The sequence below is a fragment of the Saccostrea echinata genome, unplaced genomic scaffold, assembly GCF_033153115.1.
Source record: "Saccostrea echinata isolate AGI-Se365-2 ecotype Australia unplaced genomic scaffold, CSIRO_AGI_Sech_v1 ptg000024l, whole genome shotgun sequence".
NCBI lineage: Eukaryota > Metazoa > Mollusca > Bivalvia > Ostreida > Ostreidae > Saccostrea > Saccostrea echinata.
In genome coordinates this window covers 1-6,222 of record NW_026889773.1, presented here as the reverse complement: position 1 = coordinate 6,222, position 6,222 = coordinate 1, and the positions used below count along the sequence as shown (strand labels likewise).

At 33.2% G+C, this 6,222-nt stretch overlaps 1 long non-coding RNA gene across 2 annotated transcripts; it reads left to right on the top strand.

The window, feature by feature from the left end:
• Positions 1–4,449: 4,449 nt before the first annotated feature.
• Positions 4,450–5,740, top strand: LOC133191763 (uncharacterized). Of its 2 annotated transcripts, none has more exons than XR_009721733.1 (3): positions 4,450–4,537; positions 5,185–5,213; positions 5,683–5,740. It is a non-coding gene; the product is annotated as an uncharacterized LOC133191763 (long non-coding RNA). The 2 variants fall into 2 exon arrangements; XR_009721734.1 differs by having other exon boundaries at positions 5,669–5,730.
• The last annotated feature ends 482 nt before the right edge of the window (positions 5,741–6,222 follow it).

Genomic DNA, 6,222 nt, shown 5'->3' with positions numbered 1-6,222 from the left:
GTCGTATATGGAATTCCATAATTTTTTAATAACAGAATAATTTTTGCAGAGAAAATTTTCTTCAGAAAAGTTTTGTTTATCATATAATTTCATAAATTTCAATATTGTGAACTTTACTCTAAAGACTAAATCACAAATTAAATATGATTTGTATATATCTGAATCTATAGACATTCTGCAAGCCATCATGTTCACCAATCTCCTTAATGTTGGCACACCTGATCATGATATATCTCTAATCATTGGAAGATATCAATTATTTTGATATGTATAATGTATCAATTCAAATAATTAAAATCTCTTCCAAAAAAATACTCGTAATGGTATCTTCAATTCTGATTTAATGCAGTATTTTGTTGAAATGAGGTGCAAAATCATGATTTCTAAATACAACTTTGTTGCTCTCTTCAAATGGATTAATATCGACAGTTGAATTTATGCATGCACAAATGAAAAGATATGTGCCACAATGCTCATCCTTATTGTTACATTAATTCTGTTGTTCTTGAGAAAGAGATTTTTTAAAACATACTCAGCTAAATCTCATCTGAGTTGCTTCGACTTTTGACATAACTGTTTATTAGTATATGCATGATGTTTCAAACCCAGTTTTAAAGAAATCATTTTAGATACGAATCTATCAAATTAATACACTAATACAAATTTGTAAGTATTATTTAACTGTGACATAATTTGCTGACATTAACATTCCTTGTGACCTTGAACTAACTATTTGTCCTAATGTTAAACATAGAAGAGGGTACTTTTTTCCATGTTGCATAATTAATTAACCCTAGCTTGGGCATTCATGTCCTATGGACATATTTCTAGCTTTAGATTTTCCCAGTAGATATTCTATGGTCCTATGGGACCACCCCGTTTCAAATATACCACACAGGGATAATATCATCTATCACAATTAATGCTCTGCTGGTCTTGGGAACATTATTTTTTATTGTGTTATTAATGTTGTTTAATGATTATTAATTTACATTATATTCTCCTGTCTTCGCTTGCTCTTTGTTTGTTTATGTTTGTCACAATGGGATCTTCCGCTAGAAGAGTCCATTTGTTATATTTAAGATGGGTTCTGCACGGAAGAAGATTCTCTGATTTAATATTCATTGGACAATCAAATTGAGCGGTTCTCCTGGTTTTAGTGCCTCCTATCGGGAGATAGCTAGCGCCACCTATTTACGTCATATTGCTTGCTTTCTTATTTTCAAATTTGGCATCTGTGCCATCCAATCAAATTATGGTAATCTCCTATTTCAACCCATGTTTTGGCCAGTTAGCGTCACTTTCTTAGAAAATTATCCGAGGCAGAATCCACGTCGTTTTATTCCATAATTAAGTTTTTTTTGGGCCGTATGAATTACTACGACTGTATTAGTTAAAAGTTTTAGTTGTTCCTTGCAAACCTTTACCATGGACACAACTTTCACCAGCTAGGGTTGTACATTTTTTCAGCCTCCCTTAGTGGTATGTGCTGTATGACTTTGAAGCCACGTGAATTCACGCTATCTTAGTGGACTGTGATTTTCATTGTGCTAAAGCTCTGTTGGACATTGCCCTTGACTGTGCAGCTATGTGTGAGGGATGTATTTTCTGTGCCCCAGAGGAGGTTATCCCTATGCCAGCATGCATTCCTTGGCTCTCTAGGAGTGCCTAAGTGTACGACTATTTTAGCACTAAGCATGTCCCTGCTGTTCTTGAAAAGAAGATGTTTAAAAAATCAAATGTATAGAATATGTATTTACTAATTTGTGCCTCCAGCACCCTACACAAGGGGACCATGATTTGCACAAACTTGATTTTGCACCGAGGATCCTTGCATTTTTAATATCACTAATCATGACCTTGTTGTTGCCGAGAAGATTTTTACTCACTCTGCTCACCTCAACTTAGTTAGGGGGAGCTTTAATGCAATAAACTTGGCACTGGCTTTCCAGGTTAAAGTTTTCAGAGCAAGTTTCCTTTCAGTAACTTCTGTGTCCTATATTAATCAAAGATGCATGGATGATGCTTCTAGTAAATGTTTCAGATGCTCCAATTTCAGCTAAAGAATTACCAATTTGATGTTTTTGGAGCAGGTTAAAGTTTTTGGAGCAGGTCTCATTTACAAGTAACTATATGCCCTATATTGACCAAACTTGCATGGATATGATACATCTATAGTGATGCACACTACCAGGTTTGTGCTTCAGATGCTTGGTCTGGCCTACATTTTCCTGATGAGTGACAAGGTTTAAGTTTTTGGAGCAGGTCTTATTTATAAGTAACCAAAATCCCTATTTTGACCAAACTTTCAGGATGATTTATCTAAGGATGCACACTACCAGGCTTGCTTCAAATGCTAAATCTGATGACTACATTTTCCTGATGAGTGACATTAGGTTAAAGTTTCTGGAGCAGGTTCATTCTAAAGTAACTATAAGCCCTATATATGTGGACCAAACTTGCATGGATGTCAACATCTAAGAATGCACACTACTGGACTTGCTTTTAATTAGATTATGGCTGGAACTGACCTAAATTTTTTGGTTAAGTGACAAAATTTAAGTTTTTGGAGCAGATTCATTCTAAAGTAACCGTTTGCCCTGCTTGGACCAAACTAGCATATATGATAGATCTATAAGGATGCACACTATTGCTTCACATGCTGAATTTGAGCTATATTTTCAGCCAGGGTAAGCAACAGGGTGGGTTTTTGGAGCAGATTCATTCTAAAGTGTCTATTTGCCCTATATATATATACTTACCAACTTTGCATTGAAGGTACATTTATTGATGCACACTACCAAATTTGCCTTAGATGCAGGATTTGACCTATACATTTTCCAGATGAGTGACCAGGTAAAAGTTTTTTGGAACAGAGTCATTCCAGTGTTATTTTAACCCCTACATGTACCTAGACCAAACGAACACTCTCATACTTGTTTCAGATGCTGGATTTGACTGTATGAGTGACCAGTTAATTTTTTTTTTAGGCAAGTCCATTCCCAAGTTAACTGCATGCCCTATATGGACCAAAATTGCATAAATTTTGCATCTATAGTGATGTGCACTTCTACATTATTAGTTTAGTGTGGGACTTTACCTTACTTAAAGACAACATTAGTTGAGGTGAGCTCTGTAATATCTGTTTTCCTATGTTTAAAAATTGTTTTCATATTTTCATGCCCTGCTATCAATATGGTCGGGCATAATTAAAGTGTTTTTTAATGTCCATCCTTCCATCCGTCTGTTAGTCAAATTTTGTGTTTAGTTCAGTTTTAGAAAATCAAACTTTATTTCCTGATACATATTGATTAGAGCTTTTCAACTGCATCAACATTTCTTTTACCTTTCCTTGAGCCTTAAATTGGCCTCACTTTCCTTATAAATATAATTAAATGTTGAGCTCAGTTTCAAACAACTAAAATTTTTCCTAGTATTTACCTTAAACTATACCTCGATATACCTTATTTGATCAAGCTATGGTTATTAAGCAGCATTAGAGGGTTTCAATTCTCATTACCGGTAACAAAACTGTAGGCACCTTAATTCATTTACTGTATTATACTGAATCTTCACCTCAGGCGATTCGAAGACGATGGTTACCAATGCTTTATAATACCAGTAAATCTAGCGTTAACCTACTTGTAAAAGCTTACCACTGGCGTCATTGTCTGTGTGTTTGTAGTAGTTAAGTATTGTAGAAGACTTCCTGATCTTGAAAGCTGTTCAAATGTTGACTTTCCCAGTCTGTCCATTCTAGACAAATATTCAATGTGCTCTAAAGGTCGTCGTGTGTTTACTTTTGTTATAAATACAAAAGTGGTTCGCAACCTTTGTTACGTCCGAGTTCTGTGACGCATGTTTTATTGTGATGTCATCGATATAAGAATAAGTTCACGTACGATCTATTTTTTATATTTTATCAAGAATTATCTACCTAATGTTTTCATTAAAAAGAAAGTAGCATAAATTTCCCGAAATCCGAAATCTGAGTTTCCTTTTCCATGAAAATATATTCCAAGCATTTTGTACCACGCAGCCTCACTCTTTTCTTCACGTTAAGTCATGAAAAATGGAAAACAACTGTTACTCAATAGGGAATTTTTTGCATATATACATGTACTATTATGTTACATGTATTCGATCCACGGACGCAGTGACCAATTAAGCACTTCACTGATGATGTACCTGACGTTTTTGATAAACACGAACAGATAAAATATTTCGTACACTGGGGCAATCAGTCTAGAACTTGGAATTTTTTTCGTAAATAATTCTGCTGCCCTTAAAAACATCGCAAGAGATGACTTTTCAGTATTATGCAAAATTGATATATTCCTGGTATTGTTGAGCCAGAACTTTATATTTTAAATACAATGAAATATAACAGTTGATGTATACCAAATATAAACATGATAAATGGGAGGTAAATTTAATTTTTTAGACATGACTTCAAGTGCCTAGATACAGTCAGTGGGAATACCAAACAGTGACCTATGTCTCAATTCTAGGTCCAATGGGAAATTTCTTCAGAAAGGTATATGGCTCATTATAGATAATATATTTGCTTAGTAATAGTGACAACTCATTTGGAGGTTCTTGACTTTCTCTTTGGGGTTCCTCTGAACTGTGATAAAATAATAGCAGTGTTGATGTACATCATTATTACAAATTAGCATTTTAAAGCATTAGAAGCTGAATAGAGTTTGAATGTATGTCATTGCCGGTAAATAAAGCTATAGAAATAAGACAGTAGAGGACACAAGTATAAGCTGTAAACAAGGTACAGTATACTTTATAATTTTATATATGCTACTGTAGGTAGTGAGCTTCAGTTACTCAACTGTTAATTAAAATTGTAACCAAAGGGACAGTACAATATTTTCTCTAATGAATGCCAAGATTGTGTAGAACATCAGAGAAGAAGGGCATACTTATACCTTCTCCATTTTAGTAATTATGATAAGTTTTCAGTTGTGGGATATATTGCAAAGAAACAAAAAAATAAAAATGTTTAGTGAAATACTTAATCAAAGTAATTAAGAGTTTGAAAATTAATTCATTACTATATATATTAACTACAGATTCATTTTACTCATATTCCAAATATGGAAGTAATCTTTAAAAAAAAAAAAAAAAAAAAACATATGAACTGTTGAAGTATGTTTGTTTCTTCTTTTGCAGCTGAAGAGACACTAAAGAGGAGGAGGAGGGTAGGAAAGAAATGAGTACTTTTGAAATTTATTTTTCAATACTGCTGAAAGCCTAATTCATGGTATTATGAGTATACAATGTTCATGTAAATTAAATTGAAGTTCACATGAGAAACTATTAATTAATTTTTATTGCCCTTACTGGAGAAAAAGAGGGGTGTTAACCAAAAATTTCTATCCATCTTGTTAAAGTTTTGTAAAATCCTTTTATCTTTGAGAATTGAAGCCTTTTATAAAACCATTAATGATGTATTTAAGTAGTGGTCATGGTATTCCACATATTGGATGGTTTTTAGTATGCATAGGTACACACTAGGAGTGTGGAAAGTTGCATAAGCCACAGAGGCCACATTACATGTCTAAATACATGAAATACCAAAAATAATCTATTTGACTGATCATTGAGATAAGATTAACCCTTTAGGTAATACATGTATAATATTTGTTGTGTTCAGTTTTATTTTTACAGGAAAATATCAGTTTCCAAAAACTTTGGAGGAATTTGGATACTACTTTAACAAAGGTAAATTTTTAGGTACATAAAATTTGAGAAATGTTGAATAAATCTTTCAGAGCCTTACACATATTTGAATCCCTTTGGTTTGCTGCAAGTCTTTTATAAACCATAGATGCTTTAATAGTAGCTATGGTAAATGGGACTGGCATAAACTAAGAGAGTCATATAATTTTTATCAAAATGATTTATGGGTGATTCTCATTCAATCTTATGTACCACAACTCTCTGTGTTCTTAAGATTCTGATGTAGCCATCAAACTGCTAGGTATTTGAAAGCTTATATGGCCACCTTTTTGAATTAAATATATACAATGTAAACCAACTTTTCTTCGAATGAATATGTGCATAAATATATATATGCATGAATAAAAAGTTCACAGCCTTCTCTTACTCATGAATATTTCTTGCCACAAATTATTCATTTCATTGTGTATTTATGTAGGATAATTCCTCATTTGCAAGAATTAGCCATCATGGATAGATTTCAAACTG